The following is a 27,878-nucleotide window of genomic DNA, read 5'->3' as shown; positions in this document are numbered from 1 at the left end:
AATTTCGATTTTTGTACTTGCAATGTAAATATTTCCTATGGGCACTTAGGTCCTATACACAAGGCGATTTGAAAGGGAGTATGGAAATTTTGAGAGATGAATCCCGACATCAAATCCAGTAGAAAAGTTTCTATAAACATTAGTCGAATTCCGCTTCGTTTTCGAGTTACAGGGTTTCCAACTCGGGAACAAAATCGGCTCGTGACAATGGAAAATAAAATATAAATTTCGTGTTAAATCAGAAACTATGTGCTAAAGTTATGATGAAGTTCAGAAAGTTGATTTGTATGAATATGATAATTTTTACGTGCGTTGCAATTCGGTTGTCAGTGTTGCCAACTTGCTAGAACTTTTATTTGTTTCCAAATGACACTACGTGGTTTTTATTTGATATTTGGTATTTATTAATGATTGCAAACATCACATGAAGCACAATTTTCCCTCACATCATCACAGTTTTCGAAAACTTACATGTATTTCATTAAAAGATTTTATCTCGTGCGTTATTGATAGTTTGTGTGATTCGGTGTCGTGAACATCGTCCTAGTGTTCTCTGGAACCATGAAAATTGTTTACACTGGTAGCATGACATTGTAGTGCACTAGTTAAGTGTTTGTGTGAATAACAATGGGGAAGTCCTATTATAGTAAGGACCGTATTAAATGTGTTGATTATGCTAAAAGCGGTAAGATGATTGTGCACAGAAAGAATTCTAGACAAAAAAAAAATTATCTTGTGGTAAAATAGCGTACAGCGTGTCTGCCCAACATACTATTAGGGGAGGATGATTATTTGTCCTGTACACAAGGCGATTTGAAAGGCAGTATGAAAAATTTTAAGATGTGAATCCTTCACCGTAGTCTAGGTTTCACCGATAACGGCCGTTTTAATGGGAGCACATTCATGTTTAGCATGTTAAATGTCTCGTTAATTGTCTCCAAATCTACATTCAGAGGAACAAATTCTTTATGTTGCTGGTGCATTTCATATTTACATCTTCTTTCGTGATCACCAATATCACACACATTCACGTTATTCACAGTAAATATTCAAACCACCCTTTACACGAATAATCATCCTCTCCTAATACTATGTTTTGGCAGACGCGCTGTACGCAATACATATATTTTACCGCAAGATAAAATGTTTGTCAAGAATTCATTCTGTACACAATTATCTTACGCCTTTGAGAGCCATCAACACATTTAATACGGTCCTTACTGTAATACACTGAGAAAAAAATTGTAGGTGGTGCACTTAAAAAGATAGGTTATATACGTAATTCCTGTAATTTTTGGACAAACGTACAGCAGACGTATAACTGAAAATGCATGTTTTATAATACTTTCTGTATGTGTTCCATCTATACGTACTTTCTGTATGAAACAATGTACGCGGTCAGGATCTCACATACAAATGGACGTATATAACATACAGCCGACGAAGGTAACATAAGTATATGCATGTGATATACGGAAAACTGTTAGATGTCAGACATCCTGCAACGGCATGATGTAACACCTAAGGGCAGTGCCTATGTAACATCCGGATAACGTATGTTCCGTACTGATTTCTATAGTAAGCAAGAGGATACCGTATATCTGTACAATATACCGCTGTACGGAGAACGGGTTTTTCTCTGTGTGTAGGACTTCCCCATTATTATTCACACAAACACTGTAACCAGTGCACTACAATGTCATGTTATCAGTGAAAACAATTTCCATGGTTCCAGAGAACACTAGGACGATGTTCACGACACCGAATCTCGTAATAAACTGCTACGTGCTTGCAGCAGAACTTCTGGATTAAGTTCAAACTTGAAGCGTGGAGTTACGAGAGGTTTTGCAATAATAAAAAAATATTTCTTTTTCTTCTTCTTCTTCTTATTATTATTACAACTTACACAGACGTAGTTTTTATTCGACATTTTGGTTTTACTAATGATGGCAAACATCAAGTGAAATTCACTCGTAATGTTGCAAACTATCAATAACGCACGAGATAAACCTTATAATGAAATACATGTAAGTTTTCGAAAACTGAGGTGATGTGGGGAAAATTGTGCTTCATGTAATGTTTACAATCATTAATAAATAACAAATATAAAATAAAAAACACATAGTGTCATTTGGAAACAAATAAAAGTTCTAGCAAGTTGGCAACACTGACAACCGAATTGCAACGCACGTAAAAATTATCATATTCATACAAATCAACTTTCTGAACTTCATCATAACTTTAGCACATAGTTTCTGATTTAACACGAAATTTATATTTTATTTTCCATTGTCACGAGCCGATTTTGTTCCCGAGTTGGAAACCCTGTAACTCGAAAACGAAGCGGAATTCGACTAATGTTTATAGGAACTTTTCTACTGGATTTAATGTCAGGATTCATCTCTCAAAATTTCCATACTCCCTTTCAAATCGCCTTGTGTATAGGACATAAGTGCCCATAGGAAATATTTACATTGCAAGTACAAAAATCGAAATTTCAATAATTAATTGCGAATGTTAGGGGCTGCAGCCGCATGAACGGTTAACGGATATTAAATACTTAGGCACTTCTCCAATACATATAAAAAATTCAGATTTTTAAAAGGTGGGGTTTTTGAGAAAATGGCGTCCAAACATGGCGTCTTAATGAAATTTTTAGCTTTTGATCATGGTGTAACGTAGGATGTAATAATCAGAAACGTAAGTCCTTTACATTTTCAAGAGACCTTATGGAGTAGATTTCGATGCTAGAAGCAGATGGTTGATATTGCTCGTGAGGACAGAAAAAAATGTTTGAAGTTAGCAAAAATTTCATCAAAGTTGGCAACATTGCGAGTGAATTGCGCGATTTCTATTGGACCAATAGACGAATTTTGGCCCTCCACTGAAACATATAACTTTATACTCTTCCTGCTATTGCGGTTATGTTACTAAGTACACTCGTTTCTCTACAACAAAACTTTTAATTTGACATGTTTTTCAGTTTTTCGAGCAATCCAAGAGGAGGGCGGCCATTTTGGAAGGCTGTATATCGAAGGAAAAATTTTTTTCAGCAAAAAGAAAAAATATGGGTCTAGTAATATTGCATGTAGATCCCATATAAAAAAATAAATGAAATCTGAGACTATGATGGGGACCAATCGTGGTTTGCCTGGACGATTTGAAATGGAATTGGTCATTGGCCGACTACTGTTGGACTATGGCAACGGATGCTCCAGATGTAACCTACAAAAGGCAAGCCAAGCGAAGACGCTCAAAATAAAATAAACATAATCCTGTATAAGGGATGACTTGAAACTTTTGTCTACATTGCAGTGTAGTTCCTGCACAAAAAGGTATTTGTACATATTTTTCATGTTTTGATGTTAACACTGATTTTTATTACGGAATTGTTACTGTTTAACTTGACCACGGTTACTTTATTTTCTGTATCGCTGTGAAACTGGTATTTGCGCAATTTCGAAAAAGGAAGTACAAGGGTATAGAAAGCTATAGGTTAGGGTACTTCTTAACTCCCCAGCTTATCACATCACAGTGAAATAGATAAAAAAAAAAAAAAAGTGAAATGTAGGTTTTTACAAGGATTTTGCTTAAATGTTCTATAAATATTAATACATTTGTATATATACAGTTACTGTTGTACAAGGACTTTTTTTTTTTCACAACCTGAGCTAAGAAAATTCTTCTATTACAATTTCCTTTCATATTATGCTTAAATGAATGTAAAAATCGCAATTTCAAAGAATTTACATACTTTCGATCAAAATTTGTTGAACAGTGTAATTCACGTCTAATATAAATTTTCTATTTGGTAGAACTGATGGTAGAACTTAAATTGCTTACATGTATACCTACCATAGCAAATTTGCCTGTTCTCTACGGACGCACCTGGACTATAGCACACCGGCTTCACCTTGGCGTAAACCGTAATAGGTTCAAAAATAGCTTGTAATGAGCAGCTTGCAAAGTTTGGTGTGTGTGGTTTTCACTATATGTAGCTAAGTTCTATGTGTACGCAATTTGTTGATACCGCTCTAGGAATAACTGGATAATAAGTTTTAGGAGGAATAACTGGATCAGTTTTACGCTGTTTGCATGGAATTTTGACAAGAAAATACTGTATTTATAGACCTAACTTTTATGCGCTCCTAACGTTAACCTTTACTGGAGAATTGCTTAGAAAAAACACTGTCGAAAATCAGGGTTGACTGGTTTAAACCACCTGTTTTTTTTTTTTTTTTTTTTGTTTTTTTTTAACCAACTTGTTTAAACCAAACAAAAAAAGAACGAAAAATGCTTTAAATCGTGTGAACTTCATGATGAGTCTCCACATATGAAACCATCTGCATTACGTTTATATACTTGTCACCTTTTAATCAAGGAGGGAGACCCGGGTTCGATTCCCGGCGGGAGCTCATGTGGTTCAGATTCCACGTTAATCAGTAGGTCCACGTCTCATATAGCCTCGTTGCTGAAAGGGACGCTAAACTAAAATCAACTCAACTTTTAATCAAGGAGTCCCGTGTTCAATTCTCGGTCGAACAACAACCCATCTTTCAAGTGTAAACCAAGTAGCGATTCGAGGTGTCCCTATAAGCGAAAGTCTTCTCCGTGATAACCTTGGTATGTCATAAGGATGTTAAGCCTAAACATACGAAACGAAACAAAATTATATATTTCTATTTGCCTGAATGCCTGTTGTTCTATAAAGAAGCCAAGGTTGGTTAAATATGTTAATAGAAATTGGCAAAATTTATCAACTGCCTACGTAGCTTCCAACATCAGCTTGGATTTGACTTTGTTTTAGTTTTATTGAATGATATCTACATACCAAATTTGTAATTTAATACCTGTTTTAGCGTAGTGATTATGATACGTTGACCTTTGATATAAATTTCACATACAAATACATTTAAAGTAATAACAGGATTTTCCCAATGGCTAAGGCGGGAGTTTCCCGATTTATATATAATCGTATAATGTTTTTACTTGTGTAACTGCTTACCTTTTTGTTCCCTTCTGAAATGACTCTTGACAATTATATAAACAAGTAGGCCTATGTAAAGATCAGTACAACGTATTTTTATCAGGAGTCCTTCGTGAGTGAGTCGGCAATTGCATTTGTGACCAATTAGTCCCGGTTTCGTGTGGAAATGGACAATTTTTCTTGGATGAAGCCGAAAAGTGGTTTGGATTCCGCTTTAAGCTTATGTGACCCCTTCCAGCATAACCTTGTTGTTGCATAATAACACCAACGCAAAACAAACTAATTTCTGTCCATATCTAATATAAATACATAGAATAAATTATTTAAAAGATAAAAAACCTGGTTTAAACAAAAAAAAAAAAAACGGGCTTAAGCCTAAAAAAAAACTTTTTTTTTTGTTTTGTTTTTTCAATAAAAGCCATGGTTTTTGGCAACCGTGTCGAAAATACTATGAGCTGATTTTGTCCAAAAAAAAAACTATTTCTAGTGGGTTCTCTATGTAAAGCTATAGCCTCGCAGTTTTCTACCTACATATCCTTCTTATTTCTTTTTGCGAGTTAACAGACTTTACCTGAAAATTAAAAAAGAACTGTATTCCTAATCTACACCGTTTATTTATTTATTTATTTTATTTATTTTTTTCAAGAACAAACTTCAGAACATTTATTTCATTTTATTAATATGACATACATTGTATCTAGGAAAAAATAAGGAAACCACGAGCAAAATATTTTTTCGAACACAAGAAATGTATTGTAAATTCATTAGTGAAAAAACACAAAGACATTACTGAATGTAAACGGACTGACTTGGATCAACGAAGTTTAAACCCCCAGACTCGGCCGTTAAAACTAAAACCAAGTTCATCCACCATTTGACCGAGACTTAACCTTGAACGCTGTTAGTGCAACATTCATTTTATACTTGGTTATGACCCTCGGTCAACAGTTGAACTTCGTTGGAGCATAAAGATGTAAACCAAGGTTCCTCTCGTAAAAAGAAATTTTACTCTCACGAAACTGTTTACAGCTGAATTATATTATTATGCTGTTATCATTATCCAACAAAATCCAATTATTGTTATATTATGAACATATATTTGTATTATCTTAACTATGTTACACTCCCGCGTCTATTTTCAACACAGTAGGGCAAGGTTCTAGATTACTGGTCCCCCTTCCCACTGAGCAGTAATAAAGACACAAAACAACATGCCCTGCGGGGCTCTAACCCACCTTTACTCGCTAACGCTCGCTTGGCAATACTGTGTAAATTAAATGTATAAACTTTAGTACAGAAAAAAACCCACACAGCTACTAACCTACACGCGGGACCAGTAATCTAGAACCTTCCCGTTGAAGAGTAACAAGCAACCTACATGACTTTAAATTACAATAAAATCCACCAACAACTCACCTAATTTGTGTGAAAAGTCATATTATCAGCTGAATTGAAATAAGTAATGGGGGCCGCGAAGGCTCAGTGGTAGCGCGTTCACCTCTAGTGTTTGGGGTCCCGGGTTCGATCTCAGCCCCCGCTAAGTGAAGTTTGTAGTGGCCAAACACCGTGTGCGTGGGTTTCTTCGGAGTTGTCTCGTTTCCTCCCACTTTCTGCATTCCACCATTTCATTCATTTCTCATCACCGCTACCTTTGGCCTAGCCGGACGTAAAATTCAAAAGATATCATCTGAAATAAGTCATCATCGATGACGTCGCAGCGAGCGAGGCGCTGGAACTGGATGCACCATGGTCGGAATGTGGATTGGTTGTGTTTGTGTAGATTATTATTATCCCAATTTTCAGTAGGTCATAGTCCTTAGAACACTTCTTATTCCTCCGTACACTCACACGAATCATCATTATTACATTGCTAGTTTTCAAGCTAATTAGGTATCCTACTTGTTTCCTTTAATAAACAAAAAGGTAATAGTATACATGAGTACCCCCTGATCTGCGTTTCTTCTGTGTTCTATTACCACTTCTACATGAAATACCATAAATTTTCTACAGAGTGCAATAGTAAGAAGTATCCATGTGCACAAGATATGCGATATGCGTTAAATCTCTCCCCCCCCCACACACACACACATAGTCATATATAAAGTACAAGGGCACTACACATGCAGATATAAAGTACAGGTACGTTCTTTTTTATTTTCGAATCAGTCGTTAAGTAAATAAAAGTCGCTTTGTTATCCCCTTTGTAAGTTCGTACATGCTCTATGAATAATCCCTAAAAAGTATGAGCGTCCTGCTCCTTCGGGAACTGATGCAGCTTCATGTATATCCTACAAAACTTTCAGTTTTGCAATGAAATGCAAAAATTAAATGGTAATAGTTAAGAACAGCTACTTCTCATCTCCCGTGCACGAGGATTCATCTTACTGTTGCACTACCTAAACACCCTAAGTACAAGAACAAGAACTCAGTCTATTACCTACTTTTTAACATCCTAGATAGTCAATGAATAATTCCTGAAAGTATGGCGTTTCTCGTCCTTCCCTAAATGGGAAGTACGGCTCCTTAACTATAACCAATTAAAATACTTAAAAATTAGTAAACGGGGTCGTTATGGGATCATTAATGTTTTTCGTAAGTCGGTAATTATTGTTAAGTAGTTGTAAATCTGCGGATAAGGAAAGAGAAGAATTTTTTTTTTAAAAAAACATGTGTTGCTAGCGTAATGAAGAGAAATCAATTAATGACAAATAGGCTAATTTTTAAAAATTACACTTTATTTTCAAAGAAAAAGTATTTTCAGAATTAATTAAAGGATATTTTTCTAAAAAAAAAAAAAAAAAAGCCAAAAATGGTATAAAACTTTCAGAAAATAACCTATATTTAAGGCTATAAGCATTTCGTAGATTTGTATGGCTAAATGTCTCTCCAAATAGGCTATATTTCGGCAAAAATCGGCTAAACTGGCTTCACTGCTCTTACTCCCCAATCCGTACCCCGCCAAAAAAAAATAATAAAATAAAATAAAAGGAAAGGAAATGGTATTTAAATCCAATCTTGAACTTACCACCTATTTCGGTACCTAACGCAGTGATACAGCTGATTTGCACAACAGACTGTTGCCAGTCGGTGTAAGATAATGGTGTACCGACTAAATCACGAATAGTGTGTACTCGACTAACAATTTGCGATTAAGATTGCATTAATCGGCATAGTATAAATTTCAGCTCGATCCATACAAGTTCTTTCAAAATTGTCTATACAGAAACAGAGCACAAAAAAGGAAAAACCAGCCAATGTAACAGATAAGTCGACTATGCAAATTTTAGGTTGTGTTGACATAAACCGATATAGAATGTGCCTGCATCCGGTATATTTCTTGTGGTAATTTGCCGTATGAGAATTTTCCGAAGACACTTACGGAATGTGGCCTTAGCGAGTCTCATACACACGGTAGCATTTACCCAGAGCCGTAGCTAGAGATTTCGGCGCCCGGGGCAAAGTAGAATTCAGCGCCCCCTAAACTCAAACTCACCTTACCAATAATTTAATATATATATATATAAAGAAAAGAAGCTTTTGTTGTTATGCTACGCTGAATTTTTATTAATCCTTTTGGAAGACCATTGCAACAACCAAAAACGAGCCTTTTTCAAATAAGAGCGGTGTTCAAGAGCCTTATTTTGGACTTTTTGTTAAACTTGACAAAACCACCTTTGGTTGTATACAGATGCACTAGGAGAACAGTTATGGAAAGTTACAACTGTTTACGTTTCATACTATCAATAAGAAATAAAATTTCAATACACTAAAAACTGTGTGTTTTTAAATTGTTCGAGATGGATGACAGCATTAATTTCCAGTAATAATTGTAAAATTTTTAATTTTATTCAGTATGTGACCACATCAATAGCATTTTAATTTAGATCTTTTTACGGTAAGAAATATTTTGTGAAATGTAATGGAAATTCAGAAGGAGGCTTCTTTGTGAATGTCTAAATATTAATCGATGGCGGTGAAGAATATGTTCAATGTTTGTACTTAAAATCCAAAATATACTTTGGCTACTACATATGTCTGAAATTATAGTAATTACTTAATTTCTTAATGAATGAAAGTTCCGAATTTAAGGTACTTATTATTTATTAACATACTAAAATGCACTAACACGTACATATTTAAAGATTGTGTGTACTTATGTTTTGTATGTATGTAGGTAGATAAAAACATCACACAACTAGACACGTATGCGCAACATAATATGCTGGCGATACAAAAAGTTGATGAAAAAATGACCCCAATAAATTCTTCCAAATTGGAAGCATTTGATATGTCAATGGAATTTAAAAGTAGATCATTGGTAGTGATTAGTGTCTGAAAAAGTCGAACTTCGTTGGGCTAAGTTCTGATCCCTTAAGTCCCTATTCTACAACTGCTTGAATTTCGAAAATGTTATTGTTCCCCTCGTTTACTTTTATTTTTAATATTCCCGCGCAAACAGCAGCTTGAATGTGTTTCTTCACTCTTCTCACTTTCATACCTTCATTCTCACCGTCGAACAGTGGGCCAAACCAGGCAATTTTTAGCAAAAAATCAAAAAATGAAGTAAAAGATTGACTCGATATAATTTGTTATAATGAAACCTTAATATGTACACATAAGATAGTGTGCAGGAAAAGAAGTGATAGCAGTTTACAATGAAGTCATGAGACGTATAAATTTGGTTATCGAAGTCGGAGAGGCGCTGCTTAGTGACAGAAGGTAGGAAGTTGACTTTGAATGCGACTATTCCTACATTGCATGTAGATATTGAGTGGCTGGTGAACATGGTGACACGACCGACATGTATGTATCGTTTTGTATATTTAGGATGTTGATGTGATGTGTAGTCAATAATCATATTTGGAATGATCCTAATATCATTATTATATCCCTATGATAATGCCGTACTTAATATCAAACCGTATTTGGAAAATGCTGTGGTACTGAAAGCATATAAACTATGGTCAAACGATAGAATGGCATTTTAGCAGAAAATATGGCATAAGATGTCTGCGATATTTTAATATGTCGTAGCGGAAACATTGTTCTTACTGTAGGCAAAGAGAAGCTACACATATTTGCACTTTTGGGAAATATAGCGCATGAAAATGTTTGAGGAAAACCGCATTCTGGATGCAATGCTGCTTTTGAATTGAGCTGGGATGAATGTGAGAACAAGTGTTAGGTTATTAGACGTGTGATCCCCATGCACGCAGTGACAAAGTTGAATATAAGTCGATTCTGGGAATTTTGTCCCCAGGCCTCGATGGGGGCTTCGTCCCCAGGACTCATCTCGTTTCCAACATTTAGTCATACTTCTCTGGCATTCACCAACAGAATTAAACTCTTGTCAAACATATTTGATTAATAGTGGCGACATTTTGAATGTTTGCTAAACAATCTATGAACCATAAGGTAGAACCATATTAAAAATGGTGTTGATCAATTCAGTATTGTGTTTTTATGACGCGTGCACAGAAGTGACTTTGGAATCAACTGTAATGAGCCTCCGTTCGCTCTAGCTCAGTGTGCCAATCAAGCCCTGAAATGAGCTCACGCAATGCACGATGCAATATATGAAACAACTTGAAGAGGCTACTGATGTTTGTAAATCATAATATGTTTAATATATCTGACAATATATTCATATCGAGAACTTGTGATGAGATAATTTTTATATTGAAGCGTCCTTGCATCTTCATTGTTATAACGAATCCTTCACAACTTTAAAATAATTTTGAGAAGCAAAAACTTTTCTTCAATGTTATTACTCTTCAGTTGTAAAATGAATAAGTATACTTTTTCCTTTCATGCGTTAGAATGTAATCCAATCGTAAATTGACAAATCAAAGCATATTGTCCACTGTTTATGACAATCATGTAATCTGTTATATAATTTAGGCGCGATATAAGCAATATTTCATTTTATGATGTAAAACTCTATGTTTTTGATGAAATAATGTCGAAATAACATTATTGTAGCCACTGCACACACCGAACTAATTGGTTTTCTTTCAATTTTCTGCTTCATAATGCGAATTCTTATTTTTGCCAAGAATTCAGTGCTTTGGCCCCACTGTGCGTCGTGATTAATCCAACTGGGTAGAACGTTTCGAACTGAGCAAACTCATCACTCAAAACGCCGAGCACGACTTTGCTCATTTCTGATTTTGAAAATGCTCCTGGATACACTATAAGTCATTATTCGGCCCTTGCATATTACATGTCATTAAGAAATCATCTATAATAACTCTTTAAGTAATAAGTAAAAACTTGTTATGACTTATTTAAACTTATGGATTGCGAGCGAAGCGAGCAAGAAAATTTTTAAGAAATCTACGTATTACATTGCTTATCGACAGCAATATTAATCTAATAGGGCGCCAATACTTTCTGGGGGCGACTCATCTCTTACTCATGTAGAACACCACTCTTTCTTTCTCCTTGCTCGTTCGGCGCCCCCTTGCTATCAGCGCCCGGGTCAGGCGCCCCGCTGGCCCCCCCTTAGCTACGGCTCTGCATTTACCCACCTGAGGCCCGGGGATTGGAAAACTATGTGGGACCTTGTGATTTCACATAATACATTTCTGTGAAAGTACAGTTGGAAAATTAAGGGAATATGTTTCATATTTTATTTTAAGATGATTGTATCTTCACTTTATTTTATTCACAGAATACAATTAATTTGACGCTAATAATCACATACCGCCTTATGCAGAGTCGTTTTGACATATGATTAGGATCATACTAAAAGCCTGACTACAGCAGGAAACATATGTTAGTCGAACTTATTAGTATAGCACTAATCAAACGTCAGAACGACTCTGCATAAGGCCCATTAGGATTATTTTTTTCTATAATAAATGCTGAATATATTTCGTCTAATTGAAAAACAATCTCTAAATGGTTACGTGAACATTCCGTGGCATTTATAAGAGCTACATGATATTCAAAAAGAGAACAATGATAATAACACTATTAAACTACTTTCAAAATCAGTTAAACTGTTGATAGCAACTCCACTTTCCTCGGAATGTCCTTTGCCTTCAAGATCTCCAAAACCATGCTACTTTCCTCTAAGACATTGCATTTGACCTGCTGTGCTCTCTGCTGAGAATTTAAAAACAGAATTGGTTTTCTTCAGGTTCAATTGAATTGTTTAACGCTTTGACTCACAGGGGATTTGGGGCGCAAATGTATTCTAGATCTCTAACTTTCTTTCCAAAATTTAATGCTGTTAGTGTACTAGACGCCGTCAGAAATTATAAAAGAAAAAATTCTTCTAGTTCTTTACCGCTGGGTAACGTACCCATAATAGCGGCTACATTCAATCTTTGAATGGCCATGCTAATGCGTCGAATTAGAAAAGATTTGGCTCGAGTGTCTTCTAATTTAACGGATATACGTTTGCCGATTTCGTTAATAAATTTAGCACCCTCTTGATCCCAGGAACCACTAGACTCAATTGCTATTGCAACAAACCAATATTTGTCTAGGAGATTAATATATTTATTTCTCTTTTCTTTTGCTCTTCGTGCAGCGACAAGTCCTGCTTTTGTTGATGAAAATTGAAGACTCGAGGGGCCATTAGTGTCTGAGCAAGTGAAATCCCAAATCAAAGCCTTTCCTTGCTTCTAAGGCACTAATGTCATACCATCCGGCTTTTTTCCGTCTGAGCGGTTGCAACCAATTGATTCTCTCATAGCTGGCACCCCTGCGGATGTTAAGGCTCTCAAAATTATGTCATTCACATTCCAATGGCGTGAATGTCTGCCGGCACTACTTTTGCATGAAAGATCGTGTAAACCTCTTTTTATCCACGAGAGTGCTCCAACTTGGACAATGGTGTGCTTCGTATATATTTGCTCCTAGACGAAGGGAAACGGATACTCGGAAGCTTTCGTTATCTAGGTGTAGACCGAGAGAAGGTGATGGTAGAGCTTGAAGCCATGTGCCGTTTTCAGGGGACATGGCAGCAAGAAGCCTGGCCTTATCTTCGATGTTATTAGAAGTCTGCAATAAAGAAGCTACACTGTTAAAAATGATTTATTCAAAAATGAATACATTTTACTACTCAAAAAAAAAATTGAGTAAATTTGTCTCAATTTTGAGGAGAAAATAACTCAAAATATGAGAATGAGGAAATTTAGTTGCATATTTGAGTCAGAGACTGGTTCTCAAAAACGAGTAATAATGTAGTCTTTAAAAATATTGTTTTATGACATACATATATAATTGAATATCGTGAGATATAAAAGACAGTTTGCAAATGCAAGACTATGGAAAACAAGTACGAACAAGCTAACATAAGAGCACAAATGTCCTTTATAATTCTGAACTATATGCTCTCATTCTGGCTGATGGAGGAACTACTTAGCGGATGGATAAAGAGAAAGTTAAAAGGCAACATGGACAACAAGTGTTGTTTACTAATCATAGAGGATTTCGCAGGTAAGTACTGCTAGCAACATGAATTTAGTTTTAAGTGTGAATGCAACATTGCTTGTGTGCGATCATTGTAATCGATTGACGGTTAATTACGACAATGCATTATTTTCCTTCGAAAATCATGAGTAATGCTTCTAGGTACTGGTTCCCAGATAGAATGCCCGGAAGCCTCACTCTATGCTTCTGGGCATTCTATATCTTAGACAAAGTTGTTGTGTTAATGATATGCGACTTTCCAACATATTCAGTAAATTGTTTACTTTTTTTGTGTGTGTGAATTGGGGCGTGCAGGTTTACTTTTGGCGCAGCACTCTAAATAACTGTTGGAAAAATACAATTCTTTTAATAATTTCCTTCTTATTGTCCCCTAAAAGATTTGTGGTGGGTGACATGAAAAAACTCACTTGCGGGAAGGTTCTAGATTACTGGTCCCCCATGTAGGTTAGTAGCTGGGTTGGTTTCTTTCTCTACTAAAGTTTATACATTTAATTTACACAGTATTGCCGAGCGAGCGTTAGCGAGTGAAGGCGGGTTAGAGCCCAGCAGGGCACGTTGTTTTCTGTCTTTATTATTGCTCAATGGGAAGGGGGACCAGTACTCTAGAACCTTGCCCTCACTTGCAGGCCCGTATCCACGCGGGGGAGGTCTAGGGGGTCGGGCTCCTAAATTTTTACTGCCTGCCCAAAATGTTCACGGTAGGCTTGCAAATGAACCATAATATGGTTGGATTCCCCCCCCCCCCTAAATTTTTGGGCTGGCTACCGGCCTGCTTACTTGCACAGATAAAATTTCAAGGGACCACCAGAAGTATTAGTTGAAAAATTGCAATTCCTTTACGATTGCCATATAAATACGGATTCCGTATCTGTTGCATAAAAGCTACAATGTAAAAAAACACAGGCATTACTCGAGCAAACTGTTATATCAAGTTTTGACACATTTCTTACATTCTTAGGTTGGGTTAAAGTTCTTTTTCTTTTTTTAGCAGCACTAAATAAGAAGCTCCAGTACAACATACAGATTAACTTCAGAAGGGCTCGATGTAAATGCAGTGTGAACGTATGGCATAAATACGAACGAACTTGTGCTAGGTGGCAATAAAAGCATTTATGCTATCTAACCGAGTCAGTGCAGGACGAACCTGGTGGCACTGTTCGTAGGTTTCTTTAAGAAAATTTCCCTCGACTGACACAAACTTTTCACTTTATCAAAATTTTCGCAGTTTGTTGAGTGTCCAATACCTATGACAGAAGTTATGTAATAATTTTATTTTAGCTATATTAAGGGAACTACCACCAGTGGCGTTATATAGGGGGCAGGGAGGGGTAATTGCACCCCCTGAGATTGAGATTTATATAGATTTTTTGAGTAGAATAGTAGTCAGTGAAAAACGCAAAACTTTACTTACTGTATATCAAGTGGTCTTGCCCTCCCACAAGCAAAATCTGAAATGACGCTTCTGCTACCAACCACTTGTTTTATTCATTTGCTTTTTCCTTCTATTTTTACGTTTACTGTTGTTTTTTTTAAGTATACACACAGCCAACAAAATGAAATATAGTGAAATCTTTCAGTTTAACATCGCATGATTATGCCTTTAGGTTAAGGGAGACGATGATTAAAGCAAGTGAATGATGATGGAAGAATGAAAAAGTGGGAGGGAACGGGAGTACCTCGAGAAAATCCACGAACACAATGTTGTTTATCACAATCTTGCTTGGGTGAAAATCGTACCAAGGAAACCATGCACCTGAGGTAAACGCTCCCCACTGAGTCACCGTGCACCCCACCAGCTAACAATGGGTGCAAATTATGCTACTTGCAGCACACACAAACTATTGCAATTGTATTGGTTTATTTCTGAATAACAAAGAACAATTTAAGTAGTGATGTTCGTTAATCAGTCAACTAGGGAATTCCCCTGAATTTTTCACGTTTTATCGAAAAATTCCCTTTTTTCCTTTTTGCTAAATTTACCTATGAAATTTCCCTAGACTAGGGAACTTTCCCTCAAACTACGAACACTACGGTGGCTGTTTCAGCTGAATTACTTATTGTTTAACACGGGTGTTGGTTTCGTTACTCATCGGGAAGTGTGGGAGCCTGAAAAATGAAGGTATGCGAGTTGCACAGAAGGTTAGTTTTTTCGAGTTTCATATCAATTCCTTCATTGTACCTATTTTTGTATTATTATTCATACGTCTCATCCATCACTGTCTCCCTTTACCGTCTGGTTAAATTCGTTGGCTTGGTGCAGTTCAACCTGGTTAATGTCTTGTCCGTACAATGCTGGGACTTTATACTGGTACATTTCAATCAGGATATGAATCTGACAATACAGTGCTTTTGAATCCGTCTTACCAAGGGCCGAGGTGGTGCATAGTGTTCTTCGTTCGATTCCAACTTCCGCCAAGTGAACTTTGAAGTAGACAAACACCGTGTGCGTGGGTTTTCTCGGAGTTCTCCCGTTTCCTCCCACTTATTCATTTCCCATTTCCTTTATTTCTCAAATGACAAATTCATCTCTCATTCCCCCTGTGTACACATGAAAGAAAAGCACGTTGTTTAAGGGATACAGCTTTTTTCAAGTTTTTTTTTTATTTTCAACTACTACCTTTGTTTTCCCTGTAATGGAATCTACAATTGAAAATCTGCCTTGACAAGATTCAATACTTATGACTACTATGTATTATTCTACTCCTCCCCCCCCCCCGCAATTTCCTTGTACACGCCCCTGGATGGAAAAGAACTAGTCCCCAAAATCCAATTCTATCAATCAGTATCATATTTAGTTATTACTTCAATTAAACAAAAGTAGGTTTCGGAAGAAACCAATAAACTTCTGATTTTCTTTCCCTTCAAAATAAGAAATAACCATTCTCATACACAGCTTTACAAAACACACGACCTCATTGTTTCGGGACTTCGGCCTTCAAGACTTCAACCTCTGTAGCATACAGAGTATAAACGTAGTGCATTATACTGAAACTTTGATTTCATTTGAATGTTTGTAACGATATGATTTGGCAGGGTTTTTAATAGTAACGAAATACTTCTGGCATTTATCTTTTATTCTGTCTTTTATAGTAGTCAGTATCCTAATCCAGACAATTTCGGTAGCCCCTACTACCTTCCTCATTAGAGTTAGGAATTTTACAAGCAAAGCATACATGCAAAACTCTACGATGACATCGTGAGAGGTGTAATATTTTCCGTGTGAGTTATTCGTGCAATTGAGAAGGTAACAAGCGCTACCGAAATGTCACGAATATAATACTCAATACTAAAGAACACGAAGTAAACTGAAAGTATTTCGAGGTTTTGAAGAACAAGTTTACACGTTTAGCTCGAAAGTTTAGTCTTATTTCAGTGTTTTATCAGATACCAAATTAATATAAAACTAAATATTATTAGGTAAAAATTTATCATACTAATTTCGGGAATATCTGACTTATTAGTTGTACGTACAACCAGTAACAGCACGATCTGCCTGGTTTTATCATAGTTTACTTTGCCTGAACAAGGTTCTAATTGCTACTTGCTACTATGAGCATTTCTAACATTGCAGTAAAACATAATGACAATGAACTACTTTGGTACTTCATGACTAGAAAAAGGTAAAATATATTATTTCATAGAATATATTTGTATAACAATTAAATCTTTATATTTCAGATCGATGCTGAATTTAAAAATTTGTTCGGCGCGACAGTCTGTTTTCAATGTCATCTGTTTGGCAGTGATAATTTTCTTTAAGGTTTCGCTAGAGAAAGTTCTTGGTGAGTAAGATCAAGTTTTCGTGTATATTTATCATATTTCAGGTTGCATGTATAAATATGTACACAAGAGTCTATTTGTCATCAACACAACCCTACTTCTGGCAAAGCACCCATTTTTTTCTTTACATTATCTTTTTATAGTGTCTTTTCACAAACATTGTTTTATTGTTATAATTCAATCGCCGCAAATAGTAGCTTTTATATGCTTTACTTTGAGAAGTAAAAATAAGTCAGTATTTTGAAACACGTAATACCTTTTAAATAAACGTACATGAACTCAAAATTCCACATCTTTGGCTCATTATCTTCACGTCTTAAGACAGTGATGGGCAAAGCATGGCCCGCGGATTAGATGTAGCTCCTTAAACGTTTCCACCCAGCCCACGACGTGATTCATTACCTGACGAATATAACTTCACTTCTGAGAATCAGTGGATTATACTTCCAGCCACATAATGAGAAATGTTTAAAAATGCATTTACAATACTATTTATCACATTCCCCTTCATGATCATTCGAGTATTAATAGAGCTTGGTTTTACAAGTGATACAATCACTGTTGTTCTTTTTTAAAATTATATTGGCCCACCTATAATTCTTTTTTATTTTTCGTTTTTCTTTGGCCTGCGGCCCAAAATGTTTTCCCATCATTGTGCTAAAGAATATAACAATTGTCTAGGGCTTTAGAAAGCAGTACACTTTAAGTAAAACCTTATTTCAACTCATGGAAGTAGTTTTTGAATAATTTAGTGTGATTTACATTGTACTTCAAAAAATATTTTGGCAGGCAATAGCAATATCTACTAATTCCAAATATTATTATATACTGACTTAGTCATATTTTCTCTCTATAGCAATCAATTGCGCACTACATTTGCTTCAATTTCTACTACCACAAGGTGTAATCACACGTAAGAAAGGAGCTAAAATAGTAAGGAGAAGGCCGGCACCTTACAGGAGCCACGAATATGTCATTGCAGAGCTACAGGTAAGTCGTGTCAGGCGTTTCATTGGACACATAATTTTTGTATACCTTCCTGATTAGGAATATGTCCATTATCGTTCAATTGTAGTCATAGTTTCGTAATTACAGAGTTAATACATTTACTTTCCAGGTTATACGTTTTGGAAATATCTTAATAGAAGGATGGTTTTATAAATAATTTGATTTGCATACTAATGGATGGTTCTAACGTCATCTGTATAGGTAGCAGGGTTGGCAAAAACCATGGCTTTTATTGAAAAAAAAAACGTTTTTTTGGGTTTAAACCAGGTTTTTTTTGTTTAAACCAGCTTTATTTGGTTTAAATAATTTGCTCTATATATTCATATCATATATGGACAGAAATAAGTTTGTTTCGCCTTGATGTTATTATGCAACAGCCGGGTTATGCTGGAAGGGGTCACAAACTTAATGCGGAATAAAAACTGCTTCTCGAGTTACATCCGAGAGAAATTGTCCTCCATTTGAACTCGGAACCAGGACTAATTGGCCACAAATGCGATACGTCTTCCGACTCACTCACGAAGGAATCCTGATAAAAATACGTTGTACTGATCTTTACATGCTTCTTAATATAGCTCTCAAGAGTCATTTCAGAAGGACAAAAAGATAAACAGTTGCACAAGTGAAACCATTATACTGAATTACATATGGAAAATTTCAAAGTATTACGGAGTACAGAAGAACTAATTTAATTCAAGTTAGTTAACAACGACTTTTATTGGTCCAAATTAAAGAAATACAACGACTTTATTTGCATATCACAAAGATGCGAATTATTTGAGTCCACTTTGGCTCAGACTCTTTTATACATAAATAGATATCGAAGATACTTCTCATTTCACTAAATGCCTCTCGTGGGGTCTGTATGACCCCCCCACACTCACACACAAAGTACGGCATTTCGATGTATTTTATTAATAGTAAACAAAACAATATTTAGAATGTTTCTTTGATTGCAATTACATAACAACAATAACTACAAAAAAATCACAAAACAAACATTTATAAACTTACATTAAAAAAGTTGCTTTTGTAGTATAATCTTTTTGAATAATGAATGGGGAATTTAGGTCTGAATATAATACGAATAATACACGGGAGTGAAACGTGATAACCCACAAATGTGTGTTCATCAAGATTTTACAAACACTTACACTTTTACGAACATTTTCGTTTTTTGGTTTAAACCAGTTGTTTTTTTTTTTAAACAGCTGGTTTAAACCTTGGTTTAAACCAGCCAACCCTGATATGTAGTCATTAAGTTTCCTTTCTATGAATAAAGAATCTGTATTCTCAAGCAGTGGCGTAACTAACAGGCTCCCGGTATTTAAGTTTCGGAGTATAACTTTATAATGTTTGGATGTTAAAAGCACTTTGCCGAGTTCCTCTGTGGGTAAGCGGTTAGCGTACGCGCCCTTGGCGCGGGAGATCCGGGTTCGATTCCCGGCGGGAGCTCATGTGGTTCGGATTCCACGTTAATCAGTAGGTCCACGTCTCACATAGCCTCGCTGCTGAAAGGGACGCTAAACTGAAATTCAACTCCATTCAAAAGCACTTTGCAGGTTTCATATTACTGCAAGAGTACTCTACTTAGAGGAAAAAGAAATCACGGAACCAGCTATAATAGATTTAGTGAATTCTACTCGGAAAATGTATCGCCTTTTGTTGCAACAATTAACAAGTTTCCGATGAGTAGTGAAGAAACAATTTAGTGAAATTTTAACTTGGAATTAATTAGCCAATTATTTAGTCGTAGATAACTTCCTATGTTAGTAGTGTTCTGGATTAGTGTACTTCTTTGTAACTGTATCTCACTTTGCCTCTGACGAAGCCCATCCTGAGCGATCATTCAGTACACTAAAAGCCATCAAAGTTTATATTCGTAGAACAAGGTCGAAGATGAAATTGAGCTCAGCCTCGTGACTTGGGCTTTTTCTTGGAAGACCAAACATTAATTAGACCTCCTAAAATATGTCAAGTTGAGGCCCCCTAGAATAATGATGGCATTTGAAGTGAAATCCTTACTAAACGTGTTCGATACTTCTTGGAACGCCAGTTGATGGTTTACTAAAGTAAGATCCAGATTACATATATGCTACATCTTAAAGGAATGTATTTCGTTCAGATAGTGGGGCAGCAGAAACACCTTAAATTATTTGCAATGCTTTTGAAAATAGTACGGTGCTTCACAAGTTAAATAAATGAGACAATGTTTCACCCAGTTGAAAGCCTTACTAAATATATATTTTGTCTGGGGCTCTAATAGGACACATTTTACTGAATGAGGCTCGGAACACATTTTAGTTTCATTTTTTTTCCCTGTTATGTGATAAACCTATTCCAAGCTTTATTTATAAGTTTCTGTTCATATCACATCATACAAAGCAAGAAAGTTTTAACTCAAATGAATCCTATCAAACAACTGAAAGCTTAATTGGGAGGGCAGTTTCCCCATTCCCCCGCAAAAGTTACGGCATTGGTTGATCCCTTTGCCAATCCTGAGTACTGAAAGCGAAGAATGGCACCACGTTGATATTGAGAAAGTAGTCAGCGAATTACTCTCCGAAAAAAAAAAATACGCCCGTTTAGAAATATGTGAGCAAGTTCCACACGTTTTGACGAGTTTTCATATGTTAGTTGTAATGTGAACGTTAGGAAGAAATTATTTCTGCTCTTGCCTTTGAGGTGAGGGGTCCCAGGTTCGACTCCTGGTGGGGACACTCGGCCGAAAGAGTGTAACAGCTTTTTCAGACCTGCCATCTTGAGTGAAGTCTTTCTTGGGTCTCGTTCATTCATACCATTCAAATGCCGGGATGGAGGTACCTAATATAAATGGTCCCAGGCTGCTTCCTTTCTTTCCCAATCCTTTCTTCCTTCCCTTTCATCGTACAGTGGGCTCGCTGAGGGACGTCATCCTTCATACGGGATGGGCTAACGTGGCCTTAGATGCCGACAGCCCAGAAATCTAATTCCTAATTCCTAGAAATTATTTCTTTTAAGAAACTTTTTAGTCCCATGTAATAATGTAATAATAATAATAATAATAATAATAATAATAATAATAATAATAATGATGTGCAATTTTTGTATATTAGCAAGTAGTGTCTGACTAGATGGAAAAATAACTCTACTACTGTATAAATTGTACGTGTGCCATGAACGTAGAAACAGGAAGAGCCCTTTTGACATTTTCGTGGGTGGAGGGGGCATGCATTCTTAGTTACGCTACTTTTCTCAAAGCATTCTAGTAATTCGTTTAACAATTGCTAAAAAAGTAGAAATCGAATAACGGTAAAATTTTATATAAATTAGAATTTGTGGTGTGATTCATTGTTTCTTGCTTTCTTTTTTTTCCTGGAAGGGAAACAGTGAAGGAAACTGATAAGAGGATTTTACTTATGTTGGTGACTCATAGCCTTTCTTAAAACTGTTCGACTTTGAGTAAATGTATTAAGTGTGGCAGGACAAGCATTGATTCAGGAAGCTCCGCTAAAAGACGCCACTTTGTTTTTTTCCCGTGACACATAAGCAGAAATGACTAATTTTCAGGTTTATTGTTTCCTTGTCTTGCATAGATGAAACAGATCGAAATGTTTTTGGTTACCTTTCAATTTCCTTATTTTTATAATCTTATTTCAATTGATATTAATCCTTCCAGAACGTGACAACCCTACTATTATTATAAAGATCGCCATAGACGAGTCAGGTCTTAAGTCTTTCATTTGATGTTTATTAGGATCACGCAAGTGGAATATATATAATATTGTAATGTTAGTACCATAGGTGTTCATTTTACTCCGACCTCACTCACCTTCATTCTCACAGTGAATTGGCCCTCGCCCTCACTTTCGAAGAGAGTTGACCATCGCTCTCGCCTTCGTGTTGGGAATTTGTCCTCGTTCTAGCCCTGACAGTGACAGTTGGCCCTCGCCCTCGCTGTCCAAGCTTGTCATCACCCTCGCGTCATTATGGTTGAGAGAGATTTGAAGGTGAGGATGCCCTCGAGAGGGCCATCCTCGCAAGGGTAAACACCTCTGGCTTAGTACGTCCGTTACACCGCTCAATAACTCTTCAACAAAAGATAATTTTAAAATTGTTCTGCAATCAACAGCTAGATAATTATCTCGGAGGAGTTCGTTAATGGATGTGATCCACCTACTTGTAGTGATAGAAATAAACCATTTCCGGTTAACGTTGATCACTATAAAGCATAGACAGTAATCAGTACCGGGCGACCGCCCGGGGCGCCAAATTTTAGAGGAGTTTGGGGGCGCCAAAATCCTTGCTAAATTTATATTATTGTAAACGGTGAACTAAAAATTAACTTTTTCCTAAATTGTGTAGCAACATTGGTTACTACCTCATGCCATAAGCCTCACTCATTATAACAACCCCGGTTTCTTCTTGAATCTGCTATAAAGGAAATCCCTTCACCTTATTTGTCTATAAAAAAAATCTTCGCTGGCAAAGCTAAAGGCTATTGTTGAGAGTTGGGAGTTTTGAGCAACAATAACACGCTCTGACACTTACAACTGCCGCGGTGCCGACAATTGCACTCCTTGCGACAAAGCTATGTCGGCCGCTCTAACAATACACACAAACAATACTGAGTTATCGGCAACCAAAAAGAAATTAGTCCTGTTTGTACTGTCAAATGTCTCGTGAAAGAAAATTATAAATCAGAAGTCATGTACATGTAGTGCAGGCTTCATGGTGTGCGTGTTCTTCTTTTGTCTCCTGAATTTCGACTCTTAGTAGAAGAATCGTTACGTTAATGTGTTCTTTATCAACATGTCGGAAAAAAAGAAGCCTTCTGGAAATGTATACAGAAAAAAAGAGCACAATTAGCGGCTGAAAATGAGAAACAGGCAGCAGCATTAAAGAAATTCTTTCGTACTCCTGGAACAGACAATAATGCAAATGAAAACGTAGAACTAGAGAATGAGGAAACCAGCAAGAAATCAACAAATATTCCAGGAGATAACATCACAGTACAGGTAAGTAGGCCTACATTACGTAACGTATTTTCGTTTTATTACGTTTAATAGAGAAGAGGTGTTTACACACGTAGCGTCTTAGCAGGCTGGGGTGGGTTGGGTGGCGACCTCTCAGATAGACGGCGAACTTCAGGCCCAAAGAAAGTTCTTTCCCCATTGATATAAGTAGCAATAATTACATTCTATACCAACACTGATGCTTGATACATGTACCAAAGCGATAAGACTTACTCGTTAGATGTGTATGAACCAACTTTAGCTGTATTTCAAGCATTCATCTATTAATTAAGTAGAGGGCCTCCATAGTCTAGAGGTTAAAGCGTTGGACTCATGTCTACGTGTTCCTGAATTCAATCCCCGGACTTTCCCGTTTTCAACGGCAGGAAAACTGTGGAGTCACATAAATAAAGATATGAAATATTTGGGTTTTTGTATGACATCCATCCAACAACGGACAAAGAGTATTTACTAAAGTGTTGCAAGGATCTTTAACAGACAAAGATCACTGTGATATTGACGGATTTCAATTATATCAAGAGCTCTTACTTTTACCTTTATTTCTCGATTCTGAAAGTGGGAGCAAACCGTTGCAAGTACTTACATATATTTGGAAGAACTTCCTTATTGGGTTATTTCCAAATGCAACTATTGCTCTAAGAATCTTACTAACTATTCCTGTAAGTGTAGCTTCAGCAGAAAGAAGTTTCTCCAAGTTGAAACTTATAAAGAACTACCTACGATCAACGATGACGCAAGAGCGTCTTGTAGGCCTTTCTATGATGTCTATTGAATGTGATGTTCTGTGTGAGCTTGACACTGATACTTTAATTAAAGACTTTGCAGAGAAAAAGGCACGAAAAGTTAACTTTACTTAGCATTGTAAACAGTCAAAGGACAATTTGCATTAAAACTGTATAAAGATATAAAATTATATTACTGGTTGTATTATTTGTATTACGAAATCTTTGTACAATGCTGTTACGAAACATATTTGTATGTTCTTTTGTTCATATATGTGTTCTCTTTCGCAGTTAACAAGGTTGTTTATGTATATATGTGTAAATAAATGCTGTATCGCATCATCAATCTTAATTTTATATAAATCGTTGTTTCTTGAATCGTTCTGTAAATTTCTAATCAGTGACGTAGAATATTTTGCATGCTCATGTGTAAATAATTGTTTCGTATATCGTTAACCAAAACTTACTCTGTGTATTTAACTGACAAAAGTTAAGATCTTACTCAGTTTGATAATTGATTCTTATAGTTATAGTTATAGAGTTCAAGGAGTTATTCTTTAAAAGCAGCTATCTGTAAGGTAGCATAGCAAATTTAAATTCAGTAATACCAATGGGTTGTAGGGGGCGCCATATGGATTCTTTGCCCGGGTGATATTTTCCCCTTCCGCCGGCCCTAACAGTAATCTCACATTGTATATTTTTTAATCGATTAAGCGTCTCCAGAATATATTCCATATCCACTTTAATCACTCTGCTAAAACACTAAATGGTAGATCTACTACAATTTCTGGTTTCAATATTAATTGAAGAAATATTGCGTAATTCTCTTTACTGTCTACCAGAGTCTATATTATCGTATTTCAATTGATACTAATTCAAATTAGAACGTAACAACACTAATATTATTCGATATATCGCCATACACGAATAAGATTTATAAATATTTCATTTTATTTTTATTTCTATTGTCACTAATTACATAATCTCTTTGTTTCCAGGGAGATGAAGGCATAGACACATTTATAGCAAATGAAAAACTTCTGGGAGGATCTCGAACATAGCCGTTTATATTGTCCATTGGCAGCCGACACAGACTGTTTTCCAACGAATGCATGCATCCGTCATAGTACTTTGTAGGCATATTCAGAGGGTTCATGTAGCCTCATTGTCTTATGTAAGTTGTTATAAAAATTGTGCTCATGTATAGACTTAGTTTATTATTTGACAAATAAAAAATACAATGTACAAACATATTTTCCTTTAATCAAAATGAAACAAATATACATATATATATATATATATATATATATATATATATATATATATATATATATATATATATATATATATAAGTTTGTTTGTTTGTGTGTGTGTGTGTTTAACGTCGCATGATTGTGTTTCAAGGCTGAAGGAGAAGGCAATGATAATGAAGTGATGCAATGAAGAAAGTAGGAGGAAACGAGAATACATCGAGAAAACCAGTGCACATAAAATTTGTCCACCATATCAGGCTTACTTGTTTAAAACTACGCAAACCAACATCACGAAAACTTTAAGTTACAAGGAGCTTGTGTGTTGATTAGATTAAAATTCTCATCTATGCTATTTATGGAAACAACAGGTATCAGCATAAAAATGTATCCTTGCAGATTCAAAATTGAGTAAAAAAGGTACTTTAACAATTAGATTATATTAGTATTCAAAAATAGGAAAGGGAGTATTTATTCTGCTGCCTTGCTGGCACAGGGAAAATTCCCCAAAATTACAAAGGTAGATGAATTTCACACTGCACTAAAAAATTTATAGTAAGTACGCGTTTTACACATTAATATTGATGTTAGACATTTTCATCTTCAAAGCTGGGAAATAGAAGTAATTTTTGAAGTACTCGTATTTTTTCAAAAACTGATTTCTATTTTCCAACTTTTAAGAGGAAAATGTTTTAACTTCAATATTAATGTGTAGAAAGCGTACTTACTATAAATTGTCCAGTGCACTGTGAGAGTAATCTACCTTTCTAGTTCCAGGAAACCTTCCCTGTGTCAGCAAGGCAGCAGAATAAGTACTTTTTTCTCATTTTTGAATACTAATAAAATCTCATTTTTGAGTACTTTTTTACTATTTTTTTTAAAAAAAACCTTCTCATTTTTGAGAAGAGTTTTTCTTAAATTTGAGAGGAAATATTCTCAATTTTTGAGAACGTGTGTTTCTCAGTTTTGCGGCAATCTGAGCATTTCGAATACTTTTCTACTCACTTTTGAGTATACATGTTCTCAATTGTGAGGAGAGCATTACTAGTTTTTGAACGAAGAGTTTCTCAATGTTGATTACATTCATCTCATTTTACGGTTAACTTTCTCATTTTTGAGAAAATATGTTCTCGTTATTTTTTAGAAATAGCAGTTTCTCATTTTATTTAAGAATATTTTATCTCACTTTTAAGAGAATTTTTACTCAAAAGTGAGTAAAATTTACTCAAATTTGAGTACATATTGTTCTTATATTTTGAACACCCACACTTTCTCACTTTTGAGAACAATGTATTCGGAGCTATTCTGAGAACACAATGTTCTCAAATTTGAGTCAATTTTACTCATTTTTAAGTAAGTATTTTTAACAGTGTAAATGGTAATTCACGATGGGCTCGTCCCAGACCGACTGTTTATTTCGACTTTCAGGAGCCGGGGGTCTGACCCAACTAAATTTGACCATTTAGCTATACAGTTTAGTACATGGGGGTTGGTGACTTCTTCATCCTCTCTCTGAAGGAGGGTTCCGATCAGTCTTCTTGAACTATAGAAAGAGGCTAGAAAAGACGGGATAGCCAAGTCTGTGGCGCGACGGATTCCTAGACCTCCGTTTTTGACAGGTAATGATGCTTGTAGAAATGCTTCGTCAATGAGAGTACAATTTAGAAAATTCTCCAATCCTGTTTTAAGAACGTTGTCGAATTTCTCCAGTAGTTCATCGTCTCTCCAGGATGGGGAACACCGTAGAAAATACAACAATCTTGGGATCGAGAAAGATGCTCTAAGGAGATAAAATGCTGAATGTGCAGAAAGTTTGGAAAGGCGCGAAAGTATATGATCTAATGATGAAATCTTTTCCAGTAATATCTTGCTTCGTCAATGAGAGTACAATTTAGAATGTACTCTTGCAAATTCTTCATATAAGTCATCAAAAGTTTGCACATTAGACAAAACACGCCACGCGTTATAGCATAACATATCATAGTCTAAAGTAATGCACTCATGTTCATCTAAATTACTGCGATTTGCTAAGTAACCATAAGGCTAGTTTTAGGCGGAAGCAATTATCGTAGCATTTCTCATAGCAGATGTGCCGCCAAAAATTTCATATAATATTCTATGGCATCAAAAATATATGGTGCTTTGAAACGGTAGCATAAGCATCTGTCGTGACGTAGTAAACAAATCATTGGAGAAGAGCGCAATTATGGCTCTGAAATTAAGCGTGAGGTAGCTGAAGCTATAGTAATTGTAACAATAGTTCTCGCCGGTCATATTAAAAAACGAAAATCATAAAAGAAGTATGTGGACAAAAAGCATCCCTACTACAACCATTTTTCTTTACTACAATTCAACTTTCCACACAAAACAAAGAGCATGGATACTTGGCACAAAATCTTTATAACACACCACGGCGCTGCAATCGGACTAGAAATGCTGGGGAAAATGCTACGAAATAGAGCAGGTTCTATCGACAAGAAATGCCATAGGATATGCCATGGCATGGGAAATGCTATAGCATTTGCTACTTTACACGGTAGGATATCGATGATACGATTTTTGCTATGAGAAATGCTACGATAAATGCTTCCGTCTAAAACTAGCGTTAGGCTAGTTTGACATCGCAGGAAGAAGGACAAATTTTCCTTGTAATGCATTTTTTACATTATAA

General features: G+C 35.9%; 1 protein-coding gene across 2 annotated transcripts in view; it reads right to left on the bottom strand.

Moving 5' to 3' along the window:
• The window catches only part of Mfe2 (peroxisomal Multifunctional enzyme type 2), a 638,089-nt gene that overhangs the window by 574,965 nt on the left and 35,246 nt on the right, over window positions 1-27,878 (bottom strand). The window contains exon 1 of one of the 2 annotated variants that reach the window (XM_081748534.1): window positions 8,013-8,137. The exons of the other annotated variant lie outside the window; for it this stretch is intronic. The gene's annotated coding sequence lies outside the window, so the exon portion shown is untranslated. Of the gene's footprint in view, window positions 1-8,012; window positions 8,138-27,878 lie in introns of those variants that run through there. 2 annotated transcript variants of the gene reach the window in all.

This window comes from Thermobia domestica, chromosome 2 (genome assembly GCF_964235325.1).
Source record: "Thermobia domestica chromosome 2, izTheDome1.hap1.1, whole genome shotgun sequence".
NCBI lineage: Eukaryota > Metazoa > Arthropoda > Insecta > Zygentoma > Lepismatidae > Thermobia > Thermobia domestica.
The sequence above is the reverse complement of the archived record's forward strand: the minus strand, read 5'-3'. Positions and strand labels throughout refer to the sequence as shown.